We start from the raw sequence: 15099 nt of genomic DNA, 5'->3' as shown, positions 1-15099 counted from the left end.
CAAATGCAAAAAAATGACTACCACAAAGTTTGACAAAGACTGGTGGTAGATATGGTGCATGGAAAGAGTTAAAATACTAGCATTTGAAATACCCTGGGGTGTCTAGTTTTCAAAAATATATGGGTTTATTGGGCACACTGAAATGGCCCGACTCAAAGATGTACCAAATAGGGCATAGGCAGTGGATCCCCAAATGCCAAAGTTCAACATTGAAAAATGCGCATGCCCCAAATGTGGCCCTTTTGCCCCCAAACAGCCAGGCAAAATCATTCATGTGAGGTATCGCTGTACTCAGGAGATGTTGCTGAACACATATTGGGGTGTTTTGTGATAGTGACATAAACGAGAACCTCTTAATTCATACCTGAAGTAAAATGTGTGTGACAAAACAAATGCAAAAAAATGACTACCACAAAGTTTGACAAAAACTGGTGGTAGATATGGTGCATGGAAATAGTTAAAATACTAGCATTTGGAATACCCTGGGCTGTCTAGTTTTCAAAAATATATGATTTGATGGGGTAAATTGCATTGGCCGGGTTCAAAGATACCCGAAATGGCACATGGGGGGAAGAATTACCAGATTTGGAAAAAATGGCTTTGAAATAGCAAAACGCTACCTGTACTTATTGCCCCATAATGGGTAGAAAAAAGCAAAAAAACATAAAAACATTGGGTATTTCTAAACTCAGGACAAATAGTAGAATCCATTTAGCAGGTTTTTTCATTACCTTTTATAGATGAGTAAAAGATTTTTCAACTAAAAGTTAGAAACAGTAATTTTTTTCTAAATTTTTCACCATATTTTATACTTTTTTTAGTAGTAAATAATATGATACAATCAAAACAATGTCATCTAAAGAAAGCCCTTCTTGTCCTGAAAAAAACAATATCTAATGTGTGTGGGTTCAGTAAACGGGAAAGAAGAAAATTACAGCTAAACACAAGCAGCGCAGAAATGTTAAAAAGGCCATTGTCACGAAGGGTACAGAAAGTAAAATCAGCCTGTCACGAAGGGGTTAAAGAAAAAAACTTTCTTTAAAAAAGCACCAAACTTTTAGGGTGCGGCCTATATACGGGGGCGGCCTATATCCGAGCCAATACGGTATATTTCTTGTACAAATCCATTCATGTCTGATAACTAGTAGGTTGTGTTTTCTTACCAAGTTCATATACTGTAAATTAATATCATATATGCTACATTAATTTGTCTACTTAAATATATTGCAGTATCTAATGGCATAGTGTTGTAATTTCATTATATGAGTAGTAATGAATGTACTCTTTTTTTTTTTTTTTTTTTTTTTCCCCCCCTCTAGGAATTGACCTTAATAGAGTAGTCCGAATATTAATAGAAAACGGTGGAATGAAGTCTGTAAAAAGAGAGAGCCACAAATAAAAAGAAATCTGTCCCATAAAAACAAAGCCAATTGTATGTTTGATCTACAAAAGTGTATGCAGATTTATGACAAAATAAATAAATGTTTTTGTTTTAAAGTAACCAAGTCAAGAAAAATTACCTTTCTGTACTGGATGCAAACACATTTATATTTTGTGGGCTAATTAAGTGCCATTAACTTTCTAACATATCCACAAAAATATTGCAACATAGCTAAAGGAAAATAGTAATGTTTGTATGTATTTATATAATATCCCCTTAACTATGATGATGTGCCTGGCATTAAATATGCTTAGAGAGTGATCAAAGGTTTAAACCTTGTTGCTGTAATGCCGAAATCTGCTCCAGGTACCCTGTGTGGTCCCTCCCTGGGGCGTCAATATCCGCCATATAGAATTTGGCAGCAAACTCCTGATTTAAAAGAGCTTAGCGGTGTTGCTGAAATCTTTCAATAGCAAGGCATTCAGTGACTTGCCTCCTCAGAGCCATCTTGCCTCTGGCAAGATCAGGGGCGGACTGGGCCGGGGGGCAGGGGGGCAATTGCCCCCCAGGCCGCCCTAAATCCGGGCCGGTGGGCCGGACGGACGAGCATTCAATGCGGCTGCGGCCGCAAGGTTAAAAACTAAGCGGCCGTGAGCAGGATTGAATGCGGCCGTCATGCGTACCTGGCGTGGGGGGGAGGGGGGCGGTCCGCCCCGGCTGCCGCTCATCTGAGGGGTGCCACCATGCCGGCACGCCTTCAGAAACGATGCGCGCGGCACAACATTGAAGCCACGCCCACCGTCTTCCGCGCTCAGTGCACCGGAAGGACAGGAAGAAGAAGAGGAGGAGGAGGAAAAGTGAGAGTGAAAGAAGAAAAGGTAGGAAAGAGTGGATTAGTAAGTGTGTGAGAGTGATGGGTGTTATGCTGAATGTAAGTGTGTGAGAGTGATGGGTGTTATGCTGAATGTAAGTGTGTGAGAGTGATGGGTGTTATGCTGAATGTAAGTGTGTGAGAGTTATGGGTGTTATGCTGAATGTAAGTGTGTGAGAGTGATGGGTGTTATGCTGAATGTAAGTGTGTGAGAGTGATGGGTGTTATGCTGAATGTAAGTGTGTGAGAGTGATGGGTGTTATGCTGAATGTAAGTGTGTGAGAGTGATGGGTGTTATGCTGAATGTTTGTGAATGAGGGTTTCAGATAGCATGGATGCGTAAGTGTTGGGGGATAGCTTGGCATAGGGAGCCCAGATTCCAGCATGTAGTGGCTGCCTAGGCATGATAGGAGTGTGATTGCTGTTATAAATTATTTTTTGGTCCAACTTCGGTGTGTTAACACTTTTATTGGACAGAATAATTAAATGACAGTATTAATATATATATATATATATAATTGCAAACAGCAATCACACTCCTATCATGCTAAGTCAGCCAGCACATGCTAGAACCTGGGCATGATAGGATTGTGATTGTTGTTATATATATGTGTGTTTGTGTGTATATATATGTTAATATTGTTGTTGATTTTTTTGTCTAATTTTGGTGTTACTTTTAATAAAGTATTTTAAAGGGTTTTTTTGGGTTTTTTTTCAGTTTTGGCCAAGTGAATGCTGAATTTTTAGTTTCAGTCCAGAATTTTCATTTCGTTGCATCCCTACTATATACTATGCCAGTCACTAAAGTGGTAAGCCTACACCACATCAATGTTTGGCTTAGTATATAGTGATAGGGGTTGTCAGTGTCTGGCTCAATGTATAGGCACACATTGACGGTGGTACCGCATAATCCCTAAGCATATAATGATAACAAATATGCTGTACCCCTGTCAATGTTTGCCTAACCATAGAAACTATGCAGTTTTAAAGTGTGTGTGTTGGGGGGGGTTGCCACATACAGGGTCTGCCACAGGTGCCAAATACTCTAGGTACCCCCCTGCATCATGCGGCTGTCAGACCCAATGGCCATGCCTCAGCTCCTCTTCCCACGTCTTAAAGTGGTGGGATGAAGAGCTGAGGCATGCGGTGCGTGCACGCCGGCCACTTTAATTTCATTAGGCGCTGGTGGAGTGACTGCCGCACGACGGCCGCTTTCAATGTCGCTCGCAGCCGCTTTGATGGTGCAACGGGCCAGTTGACTAGACTTGCCCCCCAGGCCTTAGGCTGCCAGCCCTCCCCTGGGCAAGATGGAGGTGCCCATTAAAAAATAAACACGTTTTCAAGAGGGTCCCTCCAGACCCTCCTAAGAACTCTGGGCTCAACCTGCAGGTTGAATACATGTACAGTCAATGGAAACCAGATTTTTAATCACAATGAGAATAGAATTGGGACCACAGATAAGGGACGGACATAACAAGAATGGGTTGATCCAGGGGAGGGCAAAGGGGGCAGTTGCCCCCACGAGGAAGGTGGTGGCATGCTCCGGAGGGTAGGGATAAAGAGGCAAGCCCCGGGTCCTGGACTTACCACCTTATGTCCCTTATTTCCAGGGCAAAGTCACATAATATTGTAGAGGGATTGAGTTTAACCCCTTCACGACCTTTGCCGGTTCAGGACCGTCATGACAAGAATGTCACTAAATGACCTTTGACGGTCCTGAACCGTCAAAAAATTAAATAAGCTTAGAAAGTGATCAACGATCACTTTCTTCGCTTAAACGGCGTTACTGTAATGCCTCGATGTCGAGGCATTCAGTAACGCCGAGATCGGCATCGGGGGCCATGTCTGGCCCCTCCCCGGGGCGTCAACAGCCGCCATACATTGTATGGCGGCGGACGCCCGTTTTAAAAGCGTTTAGGAGGCGATCAACGATCGCCTCCTAAACTTAAATGGTGTCGCTGGAATGCCTTGATCAGGAGGCATCCAGCGACACCAAACACTTACCTCTGGGTGGGCTGTGAACGCTCCGGAGAGCGGTCACAGCCGCAGCTGCCGGTGTTCTTCGCCATCAATAAGATGGCGGCCGCCCTGTAAAAGAAACAAACAAGTTTTTAAAGTTCGTTGGATGGTCTAGAGAACTCTGGCTCCACTTGCAGGTTGAATACAGGTACTGCATTCAACCATGCAAGTCAATGGAGCCCAGCTTTCTAATCACAATGTGATTAGTAAAATATTCAAAAAAAAAAAAAAATATGGAAAAAATTAAGTGCTAACATTTAAAAATAATTATGCAGTGATGTCACTAGATGAACCATCCAGCAAAATGTGTAAAAAAAAATATATAAAAAAAAAGTATTAAAAAAATAAAGTTTATTATTTTGAGCAAGTGCTAAAATTTCTCAAAAATCTCAACAAAGAGTTAAAATAAAAGCACTTCAAATACCCAAGGGGTGTCTAATATAAAAAAAAATGGCTGATGGGGTAAATTGGAGTGGCTGAGCTCAAAGATAGGGCATAGGTACAGACTTTCCAAAATGGACAAAAAAAGCGCACTTCCCAAATGTGGCATTTTAAATCTCAAACAACACGACAAATCCATGCATGTCGGGTATCACTGCACTCAGGAGATGTTCCTGAACACACATTGGGGTGTTGTTTGACAGTGGCATATACCAGGACCTGTATATCTATAACTAAAGTACAATTTGTGTGAAAAAAAAAATAAAAAAATTACTATTACAAAGTTTGACAAAGTGTAGTTGTATAATTGGTGCATGGAAAGGGTTAAAATAACAGCATTTGGAATACCCTGGGGTGTCTAGTTTTCAAAAATATATGGTTTGAATGGGTTAAATTGAGTTAACCGGCTTCAAAGATGTTCCAAAGAGGAGATGGAGGCAGAATGACCAGATTTGTTAAAAAAGATTTGGAAATCAAAAACCGCTGCTTGTACTTATTGCCCTATAACTTACAATAAACAGCAAAAAAACATAAAAACATTGGGTATTTCTAAACTCAGGACAAGTAGTAGAATCTATTTAGCTAGTTTTTTTACTTGCTTTTTTAGGTGAGTAAAAGATTCTTCAAATAAAAGTCATAAAATGTGTTCAATTTTTCACCATGTTTTTTTTATTTTTTTTATAGTAAATAAGATGATACGATCAAAATAATGGTATCTGAAGAAAGCCCATCTTGTCCTGAAAAAAACAATATATAACTTATGTGGGTACACTAAATGGGTGAGGAGAAAATTCAGCTGAACACAAGCACCACAAAAGTGTCAAAACAGCCTCGGTCCCACAGGGTACAAAACGAAAAATGAGCCCGGTCCTTAAGGGGTTAAGGTGTGTGATCAGACCTGTCAGCTTCCTCGTACATGGCTTCTGACACAGTCATGCGAGGATCACCAGGGAGCACAAGGGGCATATTTTAAGGGCTAGGAGGACAATAATACAGTCTGTGGTGTACATTAAAGTTGTTGGAGTATACATTACAGGGCCTGTGAGGGATGCTACAGGGGGATTATACAGGGGCTGGGGGTAGATTACAGGAACCATTCACAAACCAGGGAATTGCTGAGAATTTCAAAAGAATTGTAATTCAAAGAAACAAGAGGGATGGACATATTTAAGCTTGTATTTAGCACTATGCTGATTTAAATGGAAAAAATCCTTGGTGTGCTCTTTTTTGATTTATTTATCTTGGCTCGAGGGTGGACACAGGTTCATTTTTCTCAAGAAGTTTTTATATTACCATAAGGACCAGGCTGTTTTGTTTTTTTTGTACCCTTCGTGACCTAGCTTTAACATTTTTGCGGTGCTCGTGTTTAGCTATATGTCACGGAGCTGGCTAGTCCGACCGACTACCTCCGCTGTCTTGTGCTCCCTTAGCCTGGGACAACACACTTTCCCCGGTTCCCCAGTCACTAGCCGAAACTCAGTGTAGGGTAAAACCAAACGAAAGACTGATTTATTTTGGACACACAGGACTGGATATATCCAGCAAAACACACATTAACATAAAACAAGATATTGGGACACAAACCGCCCCCTTAATCTGCCTCTCAGAGACAACAGGGGCAGTAACGGGATTAACAATACAATAGGTGTGGGGGGGGGGGGGAGACTGATTTATACAACATTAAACATCAAAGAATGGTGGTCACTCCCTGGTGGCAGATCCTGGCTGTCTGCTGGAGATAATCCCCTCAGCCAGTGATGAGATGATACTGCTGGGGGTAGCCACAGAAGTCTCTACAAACCCAGGGCCCATAGTCAATAGGGAGGAGGCTGGCAGTCAGGCTTCTCCAGTGGCCCCAGTGATGGAGGCTTCCGTCACACTATAATTTTCTTCTCTCTTGTTTAGTGCACCCACACAAGTTGTATATTTTTTTTCCAGAACAAGAAGGGCTTTCATTAGATACCCTTTTTTATCATATCTAATAGAAGCAGGAAAAATGGCAAGGCCCAAATTGAGAGGCCCTGCTTCAGAGCATCTCCAAAACTGCAGCTCTTGGGGGGGAGGGGGTCATTACCTATCAAAAGTGGTCCAAGGAAGGAAGGAAAACCAGTGAACTGGCCATGGTTCGAAGATGCACGAGAGGGTGAAGGTTGTCCCATCTTGTCAGGTCCAACAGACAAGCTACCGTAGCCGAAATTGCTAAAAAGTTAATGCTGGTTCTGATAGAAAGGTGTCAGAACACACAGTGCATCACAGTTTGTTGCGTATGGGGCTGAAGCATTCATGGAGGCCCCACCTTAAAGGATCTGCTGCTAACATCATGGTGCCAGATACCACAACACACCTCCAGAGGTGTAGTGAACTCTATAGCTTGATTGTTCAGGCCTGTGCTGGTGGCAAATGGGGGCCTGCACAATATTAGGCAGGTGGTCATGAGTCACATACACATAAAATACATTTTACATATATATATCCCACATAAGCACTGATTTACATGTGCACACCGTCACACACAAATACATTATATATATATATATATATATATTTACACCGTATTTGTTCAATTAACCCCTTAACGTCCATTGCTGGGTCAGGCACATCATGCAAAACGGTCACTTAACGACCTATGACGTGCCTAACACGTCATGAGATTTAAACAAGCATAGAAAGTGATCAACGATCACTTTCTAAGCTTTAACGGTGTTGCTGTAATGCCCTTGATGTCGAGGCATTCAGCAACATCGAGATCGGCATCAGGGGCCATGTCTGGCCCCTCCCCGGGGGGCGTCAACATCCGCCATACATTGTGTCAACGATCACCTCCTAAACTTCAATGTCGCTGGAATGCCTCGATCAGAAGGCATTCAGCAACACCAAACACTTACCCCAGGACGGAGAGCGGTCACAGCCGCCACTGCCGGTGATCTTCACCATCCGCAAGATGGTGGCCGGCCTGTAAAAATTTTTTATAAAGTTGAAAAAGTTCGCTAGATGGTCTCCAGACCCTCTAGAGAACTCTGGCTCCACTTGCAGGTTGAATACAGGTACTGCATTCAACCATACAAGTCGATGGAGCCCAGCTTTCTAATCACTGATTAGTAAAATATTTAAAAAAAAAAAAAAGCTTAAAAAAACATGGTAACATTTAAAAATTATTATGCATCAGAGGAACTATTCAGTTCCAGCAAAATGTAAAAAAAAAGTCCAAAAAGAAAAAAAATAAAATAAAAAAATAAAGTTTATTATTATGAGCAAGTGCTAAAATTAGCTCTATCTTCTGAAAAATCCTGACATGGAAATACCCAAGGGGTGTCTAATTTAAAAAAATGAATGGTTTGATGGGGTAAATTGGAGTGGCCGGGCTCAAACACCAGACAAACCCATACATGTGGGGTATGACTGTACTCGGGAGATATTCCTGAACACACATTGGGGTGTTGTTTGATAGTGACGTATACCTGGAGCTATAAATAAAAAATATTATCACAAAGTGTGGCAAAGGCTGGTGGTAGAATCTGATGAATGAAATGAAAAGGCTTAAATACTACCATTTTAAGTACCTTGGGGTGTCTAGTTTTCAAAAATATATGGTTTGATGGGGTAAATTGTAGTGGCCGGGCTCAAAGATAGGGCTTAGGCACAGACTGACCAAAATAGGGGGAAAAAAGCGCACTTCCCAAATGTGGGCTTTTAACCCCAAACAGCAGTCAAACCCATGCATGGGTGGTATCACTGTACTAGAGAGATGTTGTTGAACACATATTAGGGTGTTGTTTGATAGTGACGTATACCTGGAGCTATAAATTCATACCCAAAGTACAATTTGTATAAAACAAATACCAAAAAAAATACTACCACAAAGTGTGGCAAAGGTTGGTGGTAGAATCTCATGCATGGAAAGGGTTAAAATACTAGCATTTGAAATACCTTGGGGTGTCTAGTTTTCAAAAATATATGGTATGATGGGGTAAATTGAATTAGCCAGCTTCAAAGATGGTCCTATTAGGACATGGGGGCAGAATGACCAGATGTAAACGTTCCAGGTTAAAAAATGTGCACTTCCTAAATGGGGTATTTTACCTCCCAAACAACTCGACAAACCCACGCATGGGGGGTATGACTGTACTCGGGAGATGTTGCTGAACACATATTGGGGTGTTGTTTGAAAGTATTGTATACCAGGAGCTGTAAATCCATACCTGAAGAGCAATTTTAGCAATAAAAAACACAAAATAAATTACTACCACAAAGTTTGACAAAGACTGGTGGTAGAATTACTGCATGGAAAGAGTTAAAATTCTAGCATTTGAAATACCTTGGGGTGTCTAGTTTTCAAAAATATATGATTTGATGGGGTAAACTGCATTGGCCGGCTTCAAAGATACCCAAAATGGCACACGGGGGGAAGAATTACCAGATTTGGAAAAAATGGTTTTGAAATAGCAAAACGCTACTTGTACTTAATGCTCCATAACGTGCAGAAAAAAGCAAAAAAACATAAAAACATTGGGTATTTCTAAACTCAGGACAAATAGTAGAATATATTTAGTAGGGTTTTTCATTAGCTTTTTTGGATGAGTAAAATATATTTGGGGTAAAAAAATTTCATATTTTATTATTTTTTTATAGGAAATTAGATATGATCAAAACAATGGTATGTGAAGAAAGCCCTTCTTGTCCTGAAAAAAACAACATATAATTTGTGTGGGTTCACTAAATGAGTGAGGAGAAAATTACATCTAAACACGAACACCGCAAAAGTGTTAAAACAGCCTCGGCCCCAATGGTAAAAAAGGTAAAACACAGCCTGGTCCTTAAGGGGTTAAAATAAGTTTTTTTCTCAGAGCAATTGCGCTGAAAAATATCCTTCGTCTTATATTCGAGGTCGTCTTATAATCAGACCTCAAATAGAGGTGTGACTGTAAGCTGGGCCAGCCTTAGGGGTGTGCGACCGCACAGGGTGCCATGGTAGCAGGGGCGCCTGCCCGGGACTTAACTTAAAACATTGGGTTGTTGTTTTTTTTTTTTTTAAACTTTATTTAACATCATTCATGTTAAATAAAGTTTAAAAAAAAAAACCCGATGCTTTAATCTAAGTCCCGGGCAGGGGCGCCGAGCGGTTGCTCGTGAAGTTCTCAGCAACCGCTCGGCGCCCCTTACTCTCCATGACTCCGTCGCGGTGCCGGCATCTCATGTTTCAACATGAAATGCCGGCACCGCGGCAGAGCGAGAAGACGGATGCCTCCCGCTCTCAGCTCAGGACTCCGGCAACAAGGTAAGTGGGGGGGGGGGGGTGTGAAGTTTGAAGGGGCAGGGGGGGTAGTTTGAAGGGGGCAGAGGGGGGGTAGTGAGAGGGGGCGCCAGAGGAGTAGTCCGCACAGGGCGCCACAACTCCTAAGGCCGGCTCTGACTGTAAGACTAAGATCCAGATCTAAGATCCAGATCCCCCACAGCGCTGCAGAGGACCTGGATCCTCCTTTCTGGCAGCCGGTGGGTATCTGGGTGATGCCCACAGATATCCAGATATATCTGGGGCAAAGTGGTAAATAGGGGGTTAAAAGGCATACTTGGGGCAGAGTGCCATATAAGGGGTATAAAGCATATCTGGGGACAGATGTGCATAACTGGGGTCGAGTGGCATATACAAGGAAATAAAAACAAATTTAAAAAAAATATCCCCAATCATAGTTTTTATTAAATAAGAAAAAATAGTTTACATGTGAATTAATATTTACTAGTCAAACTTTTTTTCCCCCTATAGGGTAGTCTTATAGTCAGGTTTTCTTTTTTTCCTAAATTAATATTCAAAATTTGGGGGGGTATAATCAGTGTCATCTTATAATTGAGCAAATGCGGTATATCTCACATGTAAACTGAACCACATATTCACACTGATACAAATACATTTTATATCTATCTCGCATATACATAAAATGCCTTTTATATTATATACCGTATTTGCTCGATTATAAGACGACCCCCCAAATCTGAATATTAATTTAGGAAAAAAAAAGAAAAAGCCTGAATATAAGACGACCCTATAGGAAAAAGGTTTTACCAGTAAATGTTAATTCATGTAAACTATTTTTTTAATAAAAGCTATGATTGAGAAAAATATTTTGGTTTTATTTCCTTCTATTTTCCAACCTGCCCCCCCCAGTTATGCACATCTGCCCCAGAAATGCCTTATACCCCCTATATGCCACTGTGCCCCATGATATGCCTTTTAACCCTATATGCCACTGTGCCCCATGATATGCCTTTTGACCCCCTATGTGCCACTCTGCCTCCAGAAATGCCTTATACCCCTATATGTCACTCTGGAATTAAGGGGGTTAAAAAGGCATATTATGGGGCAGAGTGGCAAATAGGGAGGTTTAAGGCATTTCAGGAGGCAGAGTGGCGTATAGAGAGTTAAAAAGGCATTTCTGGAGGCAGAGTGGCATTAAGGGGGTTAAAAGGCATTTCATAGAACACTCTGCCTCCAGAAATGCCTTATGCCCCCCATTTAACACTCCCCTGCCCCCCCCCCCAACTTACCGGTGCTTCTGACTCCCCTGTCATGCAGCCGGGGCAGCATGACCGGAAGTTGGTGTGGCTAGCAGCGGGGGTTGTCTGCGTCCATCGCGCAGACAACCCCCGACTGTCAGAGAGAATTCCCCGCACCGGTGCCGGGAACTCTGATCTCTGACAGTCGGGGAAGGTCTGCGAGATGGACGCAGACAACCCCCGCTGCTAGCCACACCTCCTTCCGGCTGCAGCGTAAGTTGTCTATCGCGTAGACATCTACACGCGAATCGCGTAGACATCTACACACTGCCCCGGCTGCACACCGGGGACTCAGAAGCACCGGTAAGTGGGGCGGGGGACAGGAGGATCCAGGTCCCCTGCAGCTGCGGGGGATCTGAATCTTAGTCGTCTCATAGTCAGACCTATTTGAGGTCTGATTATAAGACGACCCCGATTATAAGACGAGGGGTATTTTTTCAGAGCATTTGCTCTGGAAAAAACCTCATCTTATAATCGAGCAAATACGGTATATCTCACATACACGCTGATTCACATTTACACTGTCACATACATAAAATACATTACATAAATCACATACACACTGATTCTCATGTATACATAAAATGTATTTTATATTAATTATTAAGAAGCCTTGGGTACCATGTTGATTTTAGATATAATAATATTTATATTATGATATACCGTATTGGCCCGATTGTAGGCTGCACTTTTTTCCCATAAGTAAAATCTTTAAACTGGGAGTGTGGCCTATAATCAGGGTTTAGTATTTTTACCTTTTCTAGGGTGTCTGGAAAACCAGATCAGAAGAATGCAGAGCGTTTTCGGTAGCACGGTCTGGCGAAAATGCGGTCCCCCGGCACCGCGAGCAGAAACTTTAGTTCCGCCCTGATTCTTGATTTTCAACGTTGATGTAGATGAGGCAGACTGGTGCAGGAAGCGGAGGTCACGTCTGCCGCATCTACATCAACGTTGCAAAACTAAAGTTTAGGTTAGGAAGGTGGGAGCCTCCTACCATACATTAAATGAAAAAATAAAGAAAAAAAAAATATTTTTTTTTCTTTATAATAGCACCAAACTATAAGTGTGCGGCCTATATTCGAGCCAATACGGAACATACAATCACTGACAGAAATGAGCAGTTTCAGAGAATTAAACTCTTATTACCAGACATGATGGGATTCAGAGAACTAACCCCTCTATTACCAGGCATTACACATACATACCTGGTGCTGGCTGCGGCTCATACTGAGCTTGGTGTGAAGTAGCCTATCAGGAGAGAGAATTGAGAAGCCTCTCCTGCGACCTCCTTCACTCATAATTTTTATTCTGGGACAATGCATTAAATCCGGGACTTGTGGTTACCCAACACTTGGGTGCAGTGCACCCCTGGCACCCACCATAATGCGGCCCTGTCGATACCCACAACTGCCAATTTCCTAGGAGACTTGGAAGTAGAGCCCTGCGCGGGACTGCTTTTATTAATCCCGATCCCGTCCGCTCCCGCAACGTGTGTGATACACTCCCGCAACATGTGTGTCCAATCCCGCCCACTCCCGCCACATATGTGGTCAATCACGCCCACCTCCTTACCTGAACTGCAGATTTTCCGCGCAGTCCCACAAGGCTGCTTTCGTGTTGCTCCCGCACAGCGTTTCGTCTCTTGTTCCGCCCAGGAACACAGCAGAGTCACAGGAAGTGATGTCACATCACGTGACTCTGCTGTGTTCCTGGGCGGAGCAAGAGAAGAGGCGCTCTGAGGGAGCAGTGCAAAGGCAGCCTTGTGGGACTGCGCGGGATTACCGGGACCCGAGGGTACAGTGTCTGACCGCCCGCAACACCAGCAAAACTGCCCGCTTTTGTTTTTTGGCGCGACCCGCATCCCAATGCAGTCCTTTACTTGGAAGTACCGAGGCAAGCTCCCAAATCCTGGGACTGTCCTGGGAAAACATGGACAGGTGGCAATTACGCTATGTGCACAACCGCAGACCCAGCCGATTTTTTTTTCTTTTGGAAAGATGTCCGGTAAATCATTCTTTAGGGTAATGCTTCATGGCATAGTCCTGCACAGTTGACATCCACCCTGTGTCCTTAAAGACATCACAAAGAGGAGTAAAGCTTCCCACAGAGCTTAAAATAAAGGATTAACAGTATTTGTTTACTATATTTAGCCAAGAACAGGGCTAGATCATACATAAATTACTAATATACAGCTGCCTCAAAACAGTGTATCATGCAAAAACCAATATGGTTTTCTAAAAGGAAAAAACAATGTTTTTGAAAAGGGGTGGATGGCCATTTTTTGTGCCACCATATTTTAGCAAAATTATGATATGATAAACATACCCCAATATAATTTTTTGGTGGGTACAGTAAATGGGAGAAAAGTATAGTTGAAATGATACCATTTATTGGCTAACAGAGTTTAATTGCGAGCTTTCGAGACCAAGTTGTTAGCTTCATTAATGCCTGAAGAAGAGACCTAACACAGACTTTTCTAAATGGGAAAGAGGAAAATGACAGCTAAACATGAGAACTACAGAAATGATAAAAGAGCCGTTGTCACGAAGGATACCCCCTCCCCCCCAAAAAAACAGTCTTGTCACGAACGGGTTAATCTACTACAAGTAATATAAACATTGGTTGGCGTTCCCCTTTAACTATTCGTCTTTAAAGATTACAGCTCGGTATTAGCGTAATGTAAATCATAACTGTCAAAGCGACGCTCATCCGAACTAAACATTACCAACGTACTATATAACGCGCTCGCAGGATGTAGAAAACCACTTCCTGACGGTCCTGTTTGTCGCATGGTTATGACGTCACCCCAAATCCGCCAGTACAGCTATACGTACCGTGTGTGTTGCCGAAATTCGCGAATGAACAGGTTATTGTGAGTTGCAGGTAGGTAGCGGCAAATGTTAAAATAAGTTAAAATACTTATCCCTAAGGACGTATTCATTTATTTTTATTTCGTAAATATAACGAAATAGGAATTAGTTCCCTGGCCGTGTAAGCCTTTGATTGCCTTGTCTTTATCCCTCGTTAGGGTACATGTAAACCCGTGTACCCCTTTTGCAGTGCGTTTTACTATGGCTGCCCTCTTAATATGGGGTAATCAGGAATAGTAATACTGGCTTCATCTTCTAGCAGGCATCCTTGAAGAATATAGTCTGTGCTTATCTTAGGGTCACATATTTAATGATTGTTCACAGGTAATGATTGTTCATTTTGCCTTGGAAATTGGTTTGTAGAAGTCCTGGCTAGCCTTATGTGGTATGAATGGGTTTAGTTCATGACATCAATAATGCAGAACTGTGTGTTAATTTTACCAGTTTGTCTCAATAGTATTATTAATGTCTGACACAGAATTCTTGCACGATTAACAGGCTTAAAATATCTAATTCCTTTTTTAAATATTTTCTGATTCTATTAGAGGTCCAATTGCTAATATGTGGGATAGAGAGGAAAAAGTAAAAGGAATTCATAAATATGCATATTTTTGTTGTGTGTGAACATGTGGAGAAAAACAAAAATAGAAAATAATAGTGTAATAAATCCTGGTCAAGAAATTATATGTAAGTAGCTTGAAATAACTAGGACAAGCTCCCAAATCCCGGGACTGTTGTGGGAAAAACTGGACAGGTGGCAACTATGCTATGTGCACAACCTGGAGACCTTGTAAATGATATCATACCACAGAGCAAAGTTTACAATGGGCTATTGAAAAGTGCGCATAGCCCTTTCCTAGCCGAAAAGAGTACGTGACAAGAAATGTCACTGGGAGCAGATATTTGGAAATGGGTCTGGAGAGAATACAATGTAAAAAAAAAAAATTGAGGAAAGAGGAAATTAAGAG

The sequence above is a fragment of the Sceloporus occidentalis genome, unplaced genomic scaffold (genome assembly GCF_023333645.1).
Source record: "Sceloporus occidentalis isolate IW3139 unplaced genomic scaffold, rSceOcc1.0.p SCAF_18, whole genome shotgun sequence".
Taxonomy (NCBI): Eukaryota; Metazoa; Chordata; class Lepidosauria; order Squamata; family Phrynosomatidae; genus Sceloporus; species Sceloporus occidentalis.
Note: the sequence above shows the minus strand (reverse complement) of the source record.